Consider the following 18,579-nt stretch of genomic DNA (forward strand, 5'->3'; position numbering starts at 1 on the left):
TTTGCTAAAGCTGGTCTTTACGCTTGAAGATGAGTCCAGCATTATAATCAGGTCTACCTTGGCATTATAACATCCTAAAAATTAAAAAAACGATTTTAGATTTGTATTGGTAAAATCCGTATCTTTAGAGTTAAGTGCTTTTTTGTGCGGATTTTATTGCTTGTTCTTTTTGTAGTATTGTTATTCTCAACAATACATATTTGCTCTAAAATTCCAGAAGAAAATAGATTCATAGTTTATAGGATGAAATGACAGACATACCTTCAATCAAGAAAGTAAGGACATACTCGATGTGAGCCAAGTCTTCGTGTTGAAGGCAGTACATTGGCCTATAATTGTTTACTCTTTTTACAGATCGTGACTTGGCCGGAGAGTTGTCCCATTGGAACTGATACCACATCTTCTTAATTATATTGTTAATATTTTGTGAAATAGTGGAGTCTTTCTTTTTAACTTTTTAAACCTCAAAAAGAAAGTGCATCATCAATATCTTCTAAAAATGTTTTTTGTCGTGCAATTTTTAATATTAAATTTTAGCCCATATAAATAAATCAAAGCATCATAGATGTTGCGATTGGCAGTCTGAACATTTTTTCTTACCATATTTTCAATAATAATTTGAATATCTTCATCTTCATAATCTCACTGTAAAATTTCAATTCAGTTTCCAAAAATTGCCAATATTGATGCAAAATATTTTGGTATTTCAATCGAAGATACAGTTAGATCTTTTTCTAAGAGACATTTTAAATTCATTGATGATGAAGGATAATCTTCAAATGTGTTGCATTTTTTTGTATGCCATTAATATTAGTTGGCATCAAAATTTCCAACAACAACAAAACTATACAAATATATTTTAGAAAAGCTCAGGAAAGTGTTATTCAACTGTGTTTATCGTGATAAACAAATTACTGATAATTGTTACTTAGATAGACCTTTTTTATAATAATATAATAATTAATTATAACACTAATCTTACAATTAATGAGTTCACGATATTTGGTATTTTATCAACTTTCATGATATATCAATATAATAAATACGGTCAATTAAGACTGTATTTGCAGACCCCCCCCCCCCCTTTTTGGAAAAAATTTGGAAAGCATTGAAGCGTGACTGTAGCGGGTCCTCTCTAAGGTCGGTCAGTGGGCCCCCACTTATGTAAATTTCTGGATCCGCCACTGATTTGAGTGAAGTTTAATCAAATTATTTAACACTGATGAGTATAATTGTCTATAACAGCTGTATCAATAATCTGGTTTGCCTAATGCAAGAATAATGAATAAAAGCATTCAAATAAGTGTGGGAATCAACTCTGATATTAATACCCACCATGAAACAAATTTTATTCAATTTCTTGCAGGATCATAAGATACTGATAAAACACTTTCATTAATCTTATTAGCATTTCTGCTTAAATTTGATATATCACATTTTCCACATTATTAATAAACAAATGACAATTCAATAGAAATTTTAATTTACAAAGGAACTATATGCAGGTGTATATCTTAAATAAAACATTTGTTTTGCCCGAACCTTTTCTTAATTTAAGGAAAATAACATATTAAAACTTGTTAGTTCATGATTAAAATGGTAAATAAAGTTTCTAAAAGTGATTGAAACACATAATTATTTTTATGACATTTTTCAACTTAGAATTTTGTACTATCTCCACCAGACACCAAATGACGTTAAAGATTTTAACAATGCTTATTGCGCGTTGACAATGAGCAAATTGTATATTACCCTGAAATCATATATACACATGGAAAAGAGTATTGCAACACCAAATTGAAATTCAAATTATAAAAACACTCTTTATTTTTTTGTGATATAATTTGTTGAAATACAACTAATTAAACATTATTAAAATATTACCCGAGTTTATTCAATAAGTATCGACTCGATAAGTTTTTATCTGCACCTGCAGCTACTGTACTCGTAAACAATAAAACAGAAGTTTTTTTATCCTCATTGTGTTCAACACTTTAAATAACAGAGTTTATAAAATTATGTGATTGACATCTTGTAATTGGTCACCCACAACTCATTTCTGCAACAAGATGGCAGATAATCAGCACGAGAGATGCAAGTATGTCGCTGTAACAATTGCGCTATTGTTAGTCATCACCATTCCACTATAAGTCGTTCTGAGAATAAAAATCAGGCAACAAACGATGTTAAAAACCTTCCGAGATCAAGAAGACCCCCTATAACATATGCTGGGGGATATCAAGCATAATGAAGGTTAGTCAGAAGGAAACCCATTGCAAACAATACAGTCTTAAAAGAGTCCTTAAAGAGTGATGACCATACAGGAGCCTTTAAACATAAACTGTTTGGGATCGGCTCATCGATACTGGTTATCGTGCAACAAGACCATTTCGGTAACATTTGCCTACGAACAGACTCACAGTTGCCCGTATCCAATATAGTGCAGAGCTCGCCAAAGTTGGAAATAAGCATCGTGGAGGAAGATCAGTTGTTCCAAAGGAATTTGGTTTATCTTCCTTGTCCAGATAGTAGCCCAAATGTGAACCATATTGAGCATATATGGGACACTATTGGGCGTAAAGTGCACGAAAGGACACCCAAGTTCAAACACGTCATTAAATAAACAATATCCTTCGTCAGGAATGATGTGAACAATCATCTAAAGATTAATTTTTAAATGTCTGATATTGTAAAGTTCGACGACTACAGTAAAAGTTGTAAAACGCATTTTTTTTGTACAAAAACACTTCTATTTGATAATAAAATTTTGGTTAGATAAAACATTTTTTTTTCATACATTTTTTGTTCAATATAATGCCAATTGTTATCATTAACTACGTTTCAAAATTATTTTACAAATGTTTTATCATATTCCATCAACAATAAGAGGCTGATTTTTCACTTTTAAAAAAATCAAGGTGTTGCAATACTTTCTTCCATGTGTACATATTAAGCAATTCAAACAAGAAAACGAACAGCCTGATTTATGTACAAAACAATAGACAAAAAATATAATATATAACAAAAAATGACGATCACTAATAGGCTCCAACCTATGTACATGCACAGGCTTTAAACATGTTTGCGGGACGACCAACCTTCCATAAAAGAGGGACGAAAGATACCAAAGGGACAATCAAACTCATAAATCTAAAACAAACTGACAACGCCATGGCTAAAAATGAAAAAGACAAACAGACAAACAATAGTACACATGACACAACATAGAAAACTAAAGAATAAACAACACGAACCCCACCAAAAACTAGGGGTGATCTCAGGTGCTCCGGAAAGGCAAGTCAGATCCTGCTCCACATGTGGCATCCGTCGTGTTGCTTATGTGGTAAAAAATCCGGTAAATAGTTATCAAAGGTACCAGGATTTTAATTTAGTACGCCAGACGCGCGTTTTGTCTACATAAGACTCATCAGTGACGCTCATTTCAAAATATTTATAGTGCCAAACAAGTAAAAAGTTGAAGAGCATTGAGGATCCAACATTCCAAAAAAGTTATGCCAAATATAACTATGGTAATCTATGCCTGGGATAAGAAAATCCTTAGTTTTTCGAAAAATTCAAAGTTTTTTAACAGGAAATTTATTAAAATGACCACATTATTGATATTCATGTCAACACCGAAAAGTTGACTACTGGGCTGGTGATACCCTCGGGGACGAAACGTATATAGTCTAATTTGGTAGGTCATATTCATAAAAGTGAAGGGGATGGATTGTAATTACGACGTAAGGAACATATCCGATATCATTTGTGAAACATAACCTAATATAGTGGTTAGTGGTATAACAAGACTACATAAAACAAAGAAGTATCAGTTTAAAAGTGCCCAACTTTTCAGATCGATTCAAAGCACAAAAACAATTAATAAAACATGAACGTCAAACAGTACATATGTGTAGTTAAATAACAAACAAAAATCATGTATCTTAGACTAAAGTATCACTGATTTGGTAAATATCCGACTTAAAATAAAAAGAATGAAAAGACTTCATTAACAGTCAGAGAAAAATATAACCCTGCATCGCAAAATTAAGGTATTGAAATATCGAAAAATTGTTCCTATTGATGTAAATATTTGTGTATTAATATGAACAATAACCTGATTGAATAGCACTGCGAGAATCACACCTTGTTGCTATTCCTTTACCTTTGTCGACTCTAGAATTCTAGAATAACACCAGTTCTAATCGCATGGTTCTGTTTATTGATATGTAAAAGTTCACAGCCAGAATTGTACAAACGTTTATGTGTACGGTTTTGATTTGATAAATTTCACGATCGTTATGGTTTTAAATAAGACTAGATTGATATGATTCTTTTACATCTTCATCATACTAATGAATGATATATGTTGTCCGAAATATATATTGGTAATTACATTTTATATTTCTTATTTTTATATTAGTGTTGTTTTGAATCTTTTAAGGGGTGTTTATATAATCAATTTATTGTGTACATATATTGTTTTTCGTAAAGAGTAACGCCCTCGTAAGCTTATATCTAGACGATTTAAATATATGTGTTTATATATATATATGAGGGTACTTTTTTTAAAATGAGGGTACTTTTTTTTTAAATGAGGGTACTTTTCTAAAAATGAGGGTCTTTTCTAAAACTGAGGGTACTTTTTCTAAATAAAAAGGTACTTTTTATATGGCCTTCCAAAATACTGTTTCGATCCCTAACAACACCGAAGAGACATTTATTGTCGAAATCCGGATCTGGTGTACTAAAAAATATTGACACCGTATGTTTGTGGCATAAAATCGTGGCCGCAAGTTGAAAATAAATTTATGTTTAGTATTAAATTTATATTAAGATCCATTTTGTTACATCTTGTGATCAATTTTATTTGGGAATTGCCAATGGCAGTCAGCAGGGTTAAATAACATCAGTTTTTCGACCTGTTAGTCAAATGCTTTTTGTTTAAATATACTTTCTCACTTTTTTTATCTTTGGAAAATGTTGTTTGTGTTGTTTTTAGACCCTTCTACAAAGAAATTTGTTTTATATGCACACGTATACAAATTGCGGTTTTTATCCAACGCAATCATAGGTTTGAACGTAGTTTTCAATTTAGACTCGTTTATATTTTTTTGTATGGGCTTGTATCATATTTTCCCTCCAGTTTATATGATCCGTTCATCATATATTGACTCTTAAAATTCAAGAGTTTATCTAAAAATGAGGGTACTTTTTATATGGCCTTTCAAATACCGTTTCGATCCCTGACATCACTGAAGAGACATTTATTGTCGAAATCCGGATCTCGTGTACTAAAAAGTATTGACACCGTATGTTTGTGGCATAACATAAATTAACAGATTAATATTGTTTGGTTAATGTTAAGACGACTTGTGTATACCTAATGTACATTGCCATGTACCACCATCACTGCTGGTGATCCGATAGATAAATCTGTTGTAGAGTTGTCACTGCCTCAGACGTACTTATAAATATAATTATTTTCTGTGACTGTATCTTACATTAATTTGTAGGATCCTTTACTATAAATGAATTATCTGATCTGTGAAAATTACATCTCCATGCCTGATATATCATGTACTGTAGTACAACGCTTGATTAAAACTGACGTGGTACGGTAAAACTCGGCCATCGAAAGTTTCATTTTTATGAAGCCCAGGTGGTCGTGTGGTCTAGCGGGACGGCTACAGTGCAGGCGATTTGGTGTCAAAATATCTCAAAGATACGACAGATTCATTCATTGGATCTTAGGTTAAGGTGAAACAAGACTGGAAGCATATACTATATTGATAATTAGTCTAAAAATCAAAATCAATGTTAAATCTGCAAATTTCCAAAGGGGGGAAGCAATTATTCGAGAAACCACCGACTCCACTGTATTACCACTTTAGAACAGTCGGCCACCTAGACTGAACTAAAATTGAGCTTTTAGTTTCTCGTCAGTAGAATCTATAGTTTAAACTTAGTACATAATAAGTATGGAATTGATTTCTTAAAGATCGTAAGATGCAGTAATACAAATAAAGTACGTCTTAACAAGTAAACACTCTAAGACAGATCCATTCATTGGATCACCGGTGAAGTTGATGAACGACATAATATATTCATAAATAATCTAAATTTCAACACAACAATGTTAAATCTTGAAATTTGAGAACAAATTTGTGTCTTGCCCTCGCCGGGGTTTAAACTCATGCTTTTTGGGATATCGAACCAGCACCGCCTGTACTGCGTCAAGCATTCTAGGCCACTCGGCAACTAGACTGAACTAAAACAGAACGTACATATTTATCAATAATACTTTCTACGAGATCAATTCGTTATATATTGACTTGTTCAGATTATATTAACCGAGGACGAGGTCCGACTGTCAATCTAATCTAACATTTACTTTTATAAGCGTGGAAACAATATTTTACTTTTCGCAGTTAGTTTAGTTTTATTTTGTCAAAATAAGTTAAAAAAAAAAACACCCCTGGTGTATAAATGACTTGCAAATCAATAATTAAACCGAGTTTTAATACTCTTTCGAACAAACTATAATTTAACTTTGTTTGACATGGATTGATCATATTCTAAGCATGAAAAATAATTTAACATTAGCTTGAATCGTGAAACCTGGAACCGGGTGCAACAAGAATACTGATTTTGCTGATTAATTTGACCCACAAAAAATCTGTCTTATATAGGTAAATATTTTGCAATAAATATATGTGTTGATGTAAAAAATGAGATAAAAGGAAACTTAGGAAAAAATTTGAAGGACATACCACTGGATGTAAAATATTAATTCACTTTCAATAGTACCCTTAATTTGAAATAAACACAACATTTTGAAGTCTTATTTATTTACCTAGAATATTTAAAACTGGTGTGTTATTCTTTTTAACATTTCTGCATAGGGTAGACTACATATATGGTGGTTCAGCGTGAAATTATTGATTAAAAATATATATCTGCCATGATTCATCCCCAAATCCTAAATTTCAAAAACTGTGCATATGCCTGATCAATAATATTGCACAATAGTTCGGAAATATCGGTGGTAAAGATGAACTTCTTTTAAATGATATATAACTTTGCAAGAATACTTGTAACTTTTTTGATTTACGTCATATTCCAATTGTTCTGCAAAGGAAGTTTAAGAATATTAAGTCCTATACAAAAATAAAAAAATTGCACACAAAAACTACTTTTCCAAAATTTTAAATTACAGAAAAGATTAGTCTTTAGGCTTACCTTGCAAATATACAGATTTGGCATTTAAAGCAAGAAACAAACAAATCCTGAAACCAAGTTCCATACTTTTGTCGATGCTTATCCTAACCAAATTGTTCCGTTCAGCTCCTACTATTTAAGGACTTAAAACCTTTATTAGATAAGTTCTTCGATTGTGTCTGGTACTTAAAACATCCACGTAAAACTTTTTAAATATATCCGTAATTGTTATATAATCTAATTATATATTTTTTTTTTTAATTTTTCAAATAATCACAGATGGAACAATTAAGTAATGTATATTTTTACCCAGTCATGAATCAACAGTTTCGCAAAACTTTGGAAGTCAATAAAAATCGGCTCAAAAAGTCACTACTGCCAAGGCATTGTATATTGACAGATACCATTGCTCCTCACTAGAGGTGTGTGTATGCTCTTATTTTATTTCCCTCCAGCCAGTCCTATTTATAAAATACAATACAGCATCCGTGTGTTTTGTTTATGTCACGATCTTATTGTATATTATGTTTGTTTAATGGTAAATAATCAGAGAACATAAGTTATTAAATACAAGTTATTAGAGTCGTGTTAACTATTGGATTGGTATGTTTATGTGATTACGTTTAATTTCACAATTGAATATCCAATAAGACCTCAGATATTTCGATTTTATTAACATATTCGAAATCCAAGCAACAAACAGAGTATTTCCTTGTAAACAGCTTGACAATGGCTTATAACAGACAAGACCCACTGGTACTGCAATTTCATTGCGTTTTCTACAAGCCAATACGTTCAAAATCTGTTAACCTTGTTAAAAGCCAAATACTGATTTGTCTAGCCGATATTTTAATCATCGTTTTAAACATATATTAGGACATCATAACTACATATAAGAAACAAAAGAAAGATTCCATATTTTTGTCATAATCATAATTTCTTCTCGGAGTTCAGTTTTTTTGATGATTTTACTTTTTCTTAAATTACTGTCCTACATTGAAGTGTTGTTTCAATGAACTGCTAGTGATTTTTTAGTTTCTCGCGTAATAAAACATACATTCTAGAACCAACATATAAAAAGACTGGTGCCTTTCTGATAACTTTAGGTGTCAGACCACCAGTTACTCCCTCCAATTTAGAACGTATGTGAAAGTAGGCCTACTCGGACAATAATAATGCATTTGATGTTCTTGTTTACTTAAACTAAACAACAATTGCAGAAATAAAACTTTTGTTGAAAGGGGCATACATTTAGACCATTTTGAGCCGAAATTCACTTGTCTATGAGTTTGCATTAAAAAATTCTGGATAAATGCGCTACATATAACACTAATTTATGATTTCCAGAAAATCAGCAGTTATTTTTGGTAGTACCTGCGTTTTCTAGATCAGAAATTTCTAATGAGACTTTCAACATTGGGTGAAAATTTGCATGTAGAAAGAGGATACATGTACAACTCATGATATACCTGGTTTCCTTGAAGTTAAACTTAAGGTAAAATATCAAGAAAGCTGTGAAAATTGCAAAATTTAGTTTGTCCATTTCCTATTTAGCCATGGCGTTGTCAGTTTATTTTCGATCTATGAGTTTGAATTATGTCTCTCTGGCGTCTTTCTTCCCTCTTTTATTTTAATTGTGATTTTTTTTTTAAATATATATATAAGAAAAAAAACATTTGGACCATATTTTTCATTCCTTAAATATCAATAATATTCGCAACTATCCCCGTGCAACCCCTCCGCAAAAAAAGTATTCGGAATAATAGGATCAAAACGGTATTTCAAAACAGAATTTAACTGGTGTGTATGATGATCAAGGAGTTGTTTATCTAAATAGAATCAAAATATACCCTTTGTTGGTTTGATGTTTATCATTCTACAAGAAATTTACTCCAGCAGTGTTGTTATCCGCTTGCATCTCCGTCACCAAGTGTTCGGATGAATGTGTTAGTTATTGATTATCTATTAGTACTTGTAAATAGTGTACTCTTAATTTTACATGTTTTAACAGTATGGTGTAATTAGTTTTCGGTTACTTCTTTTGACGATATAACTTAGTAAAAAATGTCTTTAAATAATAATGACGAAAAGATTAGTTTTTACATTGAGCGGAAAAATAATGTAGATATAAAGTTTAATGATGGTTTAAGTCTTTGTTGATTCAATCTAGGAAATAGTCAATTACATGGTGTATTCCTCCTATTCCCACTTTAAAAAAAAAATCGGTATTCCTTTTAGACGATTAAGATATATATATGTTTATATATAAACGCCTTAAACGTGTACAAAACAACACCAATAACAAAAAAGGAAACTATAAATGTAATTATTTATAAATATTTCGGATAACAGATATCCTTCATCAGTATGCTTGTGATATTGAATGAATTATATCAATCTACTTTAATTAAACTATAACAATCTTGAAATTTATACAATAAACAGTTAAACCGAAAACATCAGTTAACGCACAAGTTTATCGTTTTCTGTTTGGTAGTAAATTTATATTAAGATCCATTTTGTTACATCTTTGTAATCAATTTATTTGGCAATCGTTAATGGTAGTCAGCAAGTTTTAAGAACATTAGTTGTTCGACATGTTAGTCAAATGCGTTTTGTTTTAAACTTTTTCAATCTTTTGGTCTTTTTGGAAAATGTCTTGTTAGACCCCTCTGCAATAAAATTTGTTTTACATGCACACGTATATATTTTGCGGTTTTTATTCAACGCAAACAAAAGGCAAAACGCAAAAGGTTTAAACGTTGTTTTCAATTTAGACTCGTATACTGAGTACGTCTGAACCAGTGACAACTCTACAACAGACTTTATCCATCGAATCATCAGCAGTGGTGGTGATACAAGGCTGAAAATACAATGTTAGATCTGTAATAATTCCATCTGCATGCTTTATATATCATGTATAGCGTTACGACGCTAGATTAAAACTGACTAGGAAAGGTAACATCCGGCCATCGCAAGCATGTACAGATCTAACATTGTTGGGCTGTTATTCAGACGAATTATATATATATATAATTAGATTCATCATAAGTGTGCATCTCTCATTGTGAAATCGGATTCATGACAAAAATAAATTTGTAGCTTCAACTACCCAAAATTTGAGTAAAAGTTCAACATATTTATTGATGTTCTATAAAAAATTATATGTTTTTAGCTTCAACTACAAAGAGTTGGAGTAAAAGTTTTACACAATGATTGATGTTCGATAAATTGTATGAATTTCAATAAATTAATTTGTATGATTTCAAGATTGTTATTTTGATTTGTTTTTAAATCTTTTTTTGTCTCTCTCATTATGTCCATTAGGTTCAAGAGTTCGTAACTGGTGCATCCAAATTATCTCTCCCTTTTGTCTTCCTTGTGTACCCCAATTTTTGTTATTCCAAAAATGAAATGTGACGTTTTCAAAATCAAAAATCCTTAAAAGAGCTTTTTCCATCACCTCCCGTTATAGCTTACCGCAGACCCTAAAAAATATTTCATAGCAACATCCAAAGTATCTTAACAAAAGATATCGACAATAGGAGGTTATAAACTAAGCAGAATGAACAATTATAAGTACTGCAAAGTCTCCAAAATCGAAATCTAATTCAGCACAATCACTTAATGAATGGCTATTATTTATTTTGATTTTATTGAACCATAAAACTAATTTCTGACTCTTCACATTGAATAATCCGCGAAGCGGATTATGTAAAATGTGAAGAGTCAAAAATTAGTTTTATGGTTCAATAAAATCAAAATAAATTATTGCCATTCATTATAAATAAATTTCGATCAAAAATAAGGCTCAAAGAACTTTTTATTAACATTAACAACCGTACACACATGTTGGCGTATGAATACACAACGTCAAAGTGGGCGTGTCGCTATCAAAATTGACAACATTGAAAATAAAACTAATAATTTTAACCAATCAGAAGACAGTAAAAACACCAAATTTATTTATAAAGAAAAAATACAATATTTTTATAACATCAAATTACAAAAAATTAGTTATGTTCTAACGTGTAGAACTTGCATGTTGCAACCTTTATTAGATAAGCAAAGTTTGTCGATTGATACTTAAAATATGCACGTAAAACTGTTTGAATATGTATTACTCAAATTTATGGCGGGTTCAAAATCTATGGCAGATTCACAATATATGGCAAATGTGACGTTACAAACGTCAAACAAATCAAAACTATCGCAGATTTTGTTTTCTCTAAATATATGGCAGATCTAACATATATCGTCACAATTGAATAACGCCATATTACATTGTCGCTGCCGCAAATGATGGCGGAGCCAAAAGATTTGTACATCATTCTAGATGAGGGTATGTACCTCATTGGCCTCAACAACCATTTGAGGATGGTTTACATAAAGATGTGACTTAATATCTAGAACAGGGACAAAACGTGATTTACCGGTCGAAGCCCGTGCTAAACAAGGACACCGCTTTTTTCAGTACTGGATATTTTCGAATTTTGGAATTGTTGTAGTAAATATTTTTACTGTCTACGGCTGGCAAAGTTTATAAAGAGTAAGCTGAAATCAACGGATACCAATTTGATTTAAATCGTCATAAAAAAGAATTCTTAACGATGAATTAAATATTATTTGAAAATTAAACAGTTTATTATTTATTTATCATTACTACCTTCTTATTTTGTTTAATGAATTCACAGATTAGAAAATGTCTATTTTAACGGGGCACATCATTTCAATCTTGAAGTCTGTATTAGGGTATATGAATTCATCATTTACGACTTTTTGTGTTGCCATCACTATTTTGTTGACCATTATTGAATGTTTATTTCATAAATTTTTAAAGACATGCTCCCGTTGTCGTACATGTCCACTTGTTTGTAATAAAAATAATAATATTAATAAATTCTTATTAAAAGGGGGTAACTCAAGTAGAACAAGTCTATTTTTCATTCAGCCTTCAAACAAAATACATGCATACAGTTAATATTCATACATTCATACATTAAAATATATTACTAGTATATATACACAATTCAATTATTGAAACAAACAAATGGTAATAAACGGCAATATTTGATAAAGTTTGGTTAAAGGAAAACAAATTATTTGACTTGCATATCATTTTCAGGAAAATGATTATAACATGTTCCTTGAATAATTCCACATTACAACATATTCTTTTTATTTCGAATGGTAAATTATTCCATTCTTTGGTTGCAGAATAGTGAAAAGATTTTTTTATAAAAATTTGTATTTGGTCATGGAACAAAAAGATCATTGTTAGAGACAGATAGTAAGTTGTGGTGTTGCACATAATCAACATTTAGCCTTTCTAAGTAATCCAGTGTTGGTCAATTTTCAATTTATACATAAGAATTGATTGATGGTATTGTATTCTTTTGGTAAAGGATAGCCATTTTAAAGATGAAAGTAGATGTAATAGAAATATCGCATTCTTGCTACTTTTTTTCAAGTTTTTTTATTCTTTCTGAGTCCTTTTGTTCTAAATTTCCCAATACTGAACTACAATAGTCAATATATGGTAGAATATATGCATTATAAAAAGTTGCCTTGTGAGTTTTGGCAAATATACTTTTTAATTTTATATAATTGTGATATTTTAGATGAGATAATCTTACATCAACGATCAACATGATTTTCTCAGCTTAAATTTTCATCAATTTAAATTCCAAGTAATTTGTAAGAATGGACATTCTCAATTTTTATTGAGAATGGAAATGAGGAATGTGTCAAAGAGACAACAACCCGACCATAGAAAAAACAACAGCAGAAGGTCAACAATAGGTCTTCAAGGTAGCCAGAAATCCCTGCACCCGAAGGCGTCCTTCAGCTGGCCCCTAAACAAATATATACTAGTTTAGTGATAATGAACGCCATACTAATTTCCAAATTGTACACGAGAAACTAAAAGTGAAATAATACAAGACTAACAAAGGCCAGAGGCCCCTTACTTGGGACAGGCGCAAAAATGCGGCGGGGTTAAACATGTTTTTGAAATATCAACCCTCTCCCTATACCTCTAGCCAATGTAGAAAAGTAAACGCATAACAATACGCACATTACAATTCAGTTCAAGAGAAGTCTGAGTCTGATGTCAGAAATTGTAACCAAAGAAAATAAACAAAATGACAATAATACATAAATAACAACAGACTACTAGCAGTTAACTGACATGCCAGCTCCAGACTTCAATTAAACTGACTGAAAGATTATGATTTCATCATATGAACATCAAGAACAATTCTTTCCGTAAGGGGTTAAGTATCATACCATCAAAACATATATGAGAAAAAAATAACCCGTGTTATGCCAACAACTGTTTTTTTAATAAATGTGTTTAGTTCCGATGCAAAGACCCTATAAGTGAATCAATATTATATTTAAGGCAAGTCATTGGTCATACATGTACTGCATTATTTTCCATTTGTACAACATTTGAAATAGATTGGAAACAATAAAAATCCGCCAAAAGAATAGGAAATTACAAAACTTGCCATTAATTAGGATTGTAAAAATTCTGCCATAGATATGGGATGGCATGACGTCATATTTTGCCATCGATTTGGAACCCGCCAAAGATGCAAGTCCTACGAATGTATCCGTAATTGTGATATAATCTAATGAAATTTATTTATAATTTTTCATTTTCCAATAAATCTCAGTTAGAACAACTAAGTATTGTTAATTATTGCCCAGTCATGAATAAACAGTTTCGCTAAATTGTGGACTTCTAATTAAAATTGGTAAAAGTCACTATTGCCAAGGATATATTTACAGATGCCATTGCTCCTCACTAGAGGTTCGTGTGTGCTCTTATTTTATTTCCCTATTATAACAGCCAGTCCTACTTGTGAAATACATGTCACAATACTGCATCCGTGTGTTTTATTTAAATGAAGATCTTTTAACATATTATGTTTGTTTAATGATCAATAGTTAAAAAGCATATGTTAATAAATACAAGTTATTAGAATCGTGTTAACAATTGAATTTGTATGTTTATGGGATTACATTTAATTTGACAATAGAATATCCTGTAACACCTCTTTTATATTAACATATTCGAAATCCAAGCAATAAAGAGAGAACTTCCTTGAACATATTTATTTATTTTAAATTGCTTCTATCAGACAAGAACAACTAGTACTGCAATTGTATTGCGTTTTCAACAAGCCAATCCGTTCAAAATCTGTTAAACCTTGTTAAAAGTCAAACACTGATTTGAGTAGCTGATCTTTTCACTATTATTTTAAACATACTTCAGTTCATCAATTATGTATATATGAAATGAAATACAGCTTCCATATTCGATAAAAAGGGGGAAGCAGGTTTATTCTATCATTGATAAAGTAGCTAAATAAATCAAAAAGTAAAAACACAAAAATACTGAACTCCGAGGAAAATTCCAAAAGGAAAATCCAAAATCAAAAGGAAAACTCAAGTCCAAACACATCAAACGAATGGATAACAACTGTCATATTCCTGACTTCCTGACAATATAGTGGTATTCATCACTAATATCCATCGAGTCAAAGAGAGGGCACACTCTTTCGCTTCTTGGCAAATTGTGACATCTCCCGATCTCGACTGGCAATCGGTGACCACCACATCTAAATTTACAAAGGATGTACAAATGTAGGGTGATAACTCTGAGATATATTTTTCAAAACAAAAATGAGTTTTGAATAATCTATAGCTTCATGTCTTAGCAGACTTTCAAGAACATTTCTGACTACCAAAATTGTATAAATTGATCCTTAAGTTCTTGTTCAACTCAGTTTGAAATCCATATTAACAAGAAAACATTTGACATACAACAATCATCTAAAATATTCTTCATAAATTTTAACCACTCAGATTCATAACCGTAATCTGTGAGGTAAACATGCAACAATTAATATAATAAGGAGGAAATTTTGGTTTCATTTCCTATAACCATACTACAGCAGAAATTTATCATACGTATCTTTATTTGTAGCGATATAGGAAATATTCCTAGCTCACCATATATTCAATATAGTTGGATATAGATTGCTTCGAGTGCAAAATCTCAACTAAAAAGTTATACTGAAATATTCATGATTTGTTTGAGGTCACTGATCTTGGTTTTTGTTAAGATAATGAAGGTGCCTTTCTAAATTTTTAAGGACCTGTAATTCGGGTAATCATGGGGCAATTATTCCATGATTAAAATAAATATGGTACAATGTATTCTGAATAGAAATGTGTGCTGTAACGGAGTTTTGATAAAGAGTATGCTGGAGTTTCTTAAAGACAATAATTTGTTGAATTAGGAGGTAGACTTTTTTAACAAATTGTCAGGATTCCCATATGGACGAACTGTGCGCCTCTCGTTGTCGACCTCATTTTTTTCCATATGAATCTGAGTTTCTTCAGACATTTGTCAAAAACGAGATGATCAAAGAAACCAGATCATTGAATTACAGATTCATATATATTCAAAATTTTCTTTCCATTAACAATTCAAACTTTTTGACCGGGTTCCATTAATATGTCCCCACAGAACTAGAAATTAAAGTAAAACAGACACGGCATCCTGAGCCTCATTTTTAGACTTATTCCTCGAATTTGACCTACACGATCTCAGTAGTTGAATTTATAACAAACGAGATGATTTTGATTTTGAAATTTTCAAATTCCCCCACCGTAGTAGCTTCAGCTTCACCTGCATATGGGATATACATTTCCCAAATACTTCGGTATTCAAGAGCTGGCAGCTCCTACTGAAGACTTTTTAAAACGTGTCTGAGTAGAAAAATTAGGTTAACAGGAGTATAACTTTTAAAAATGGAATGACATTCATGCTTGAATATCCTAATCATTTAAGATTGTCCATTGTTGAATGTTAGAACAAAACTTCACAAAAAAGCCTACCCAATGGAAATTTCTTATAGTATTTCACTTTCCTTGTTTATATATTTTTTTTCCTGAGATTATGGGAATTATGAATTTTCAAGCCCTGGACATATATTAGCCAATGAAAAGTAAAAGATTGATTTTGACACAAAATCAAAATGAAATGATTATATGCGAGGAAAGACTTTAATTGCTGTTCTTCATTTTGGGATCTGGGAATTCTTTTTTCCGAATTTCGGGATGTCGGAATTTAGATTTCTTTTCATTCCGGACCTCAGGATTTCATGTTTTTAAGGCCTTTAAAGACATATAAAATATATTTTTTTCATAAGAAAGGTCTATTCCATCATGAAAATATTCATATAAAATATTTGTTTACAAATAGAACCTAAATAAAAGGGAATTTCAGGGTAAATTACAACAACTAGTATTCCTTTTCTGGCAACTTTCTTCAACATTTACCCAAGAATATTTTGCAGAAATTTGTTGATCAAAAATATAAATAATTTCATATTTTATAGTGTCTTTTTATGTGAGGATTTCTGCGTTTTCGGTAAAACCGGAAGTAAAAAATGACAAAAATCATGCCAACTTTTGGCCGATTCTTGTGTTAAAAGGACCACCTTATGTACCAAAAAAATATTTTTATTCGAAAAATATGTCAGTTAGCAGTTTAAATGATTAAAATTTTCTCGTATACCCATGAAAATAACAAAAAAATGTTATGCTATATCTCATTTTTACCATAAAATACAATGTTAGCCATTTCATCTTGCTATACTAAAATAAACATATGATGTCACGTGTTTCCATGGCAACCAGATTATACAAATTTGTTTTATTGATTTTTTTAATTTGAATGTTAATTTGGACCATTTAAACTTTTAAAAAAAGCAATCGAAAAAAACAATCTAACCAAAATGTTTCATATTTGGTCTATTCTTACAGAGAATTGATGTTTAAATTATATTTCAGGGTGGTAAAATCCTAGTCCTTTATATTTCAGGATAAACAGATCCTACAAGAAATTAACTCTAGCAGTGCTGTTATCCGATTGCATCTCCGCCTCCAAGTGTTCTGGTAATTCTGGTTCTCATTGTGTATCTGTTAGTACTTGAACATATCTGTTAGTACTTGTACATATCTGTTAGTACTTGTACATATCTGTTAGTACTTGTACATATATGTAAGTACTTGTACATATCTGTTAGTATTTGTACATATTTGTTAGTACTTGTACATATCTGTTAGAACTTGTACATATATGTTAGAACTTGTACATATGTTAGTACTTGTACATATATGTTAGTACTTGTACTTATATGTAAGTACGTGTACAAATATGTTAGTACTTGTACATATTTGTTAGTACTTGTACATATATGTAAGTACTTGGACATATCTGTTAGTACTTGTACATATATGTTAGTACTTGTACATATATGTTAGTACTTGTACATATATGTTAGTACTTTTACATATCTGTAAGAACTTGTACATATATGTTAAGAACTTATCAGCGTGTACTTTAAAAATTGATTATAAAAAATGTTAGGAAATGTTTTTACAGTATTGTTTAATTAGTTTTTTGTTTTTCTTTTGACGATATAACATAGAAAAAATGTTTTTAAATAAATAATGATAAAAAGATTGTTTTTTAGGTGAAGCGGAAAAATGATGAAAACATAATGATTAATGGTGGTTGAAGTCTTTGTTGATTCTTCCACAAATTAAGTCACTGAAACTACACAATTACATCTTAATTAAGTTAATGTCAAGGTGCGTTACTTGCATCACCATAACCATAACAATCACTGCTAATATCTTGTAGAAAATTTTCATTTATTTTCAAGGTATTGATGCCAATGGTAGTGTTGTAAAATTTAATGTTTTTGATAGTTTTTGATGATGTTTTTTTAGACTTGAAATAATATATATTTTGATTGGATATTTGGAAGTAGTATTATGTCTAGGTAAGTAGTATGTGTTTTAAAAAACAAATATTTTCAAGGGAATCAATGCAGTAATTTTTTTCACACTATGAATTCTTAAAGTTCCTATTCTTTACCCATATTTATGGCCACTATATAGAGTCACCAACATTATTTGGTGACATATTTAATAAAAGGTTATTTGTATAGCTACATTCTGTACTAATGATGACCTATACACAACACCCAAGCATAATAAAAATATAAATATCAAAAGTGCCAAATAAACTCATCATAGATACCAGGACTAAATTTAGTAAAAACGCCAGACGCGCGTTTCGTCTACAAAAGACTCATCAGTGACGCTCGAATCCAAAAAAGTTAAAAATGCCAAATAAAGTACGAAGTTGAAGAGCATTGAGAACCAAAATTCCTTAAAGTTTTGCCAAATACAGTTAAGGTAATCTATGCCTGAGGTAAAAAAAAAAAAAAAAGCCTTAGTTTTAAAGCAAATGTTTGTATTCAGCGATTT

Source organism: Mytilus trossulus, chromosome 3, assembly GCF_036588685.1.
Source record: "Mytilus trossulus isolate FHL-02 chromosome 3, PNRI_Mtr1.1.1.hap1, whole genome shotgun sequence".
NCBI classification, from domain to species: domain Eukaryota; kingdom Metazoa; phylum Mollusca; class Bivalvia; order Mytilida; family Mytilidae; genus Mytilus; species Mytilus trossulus.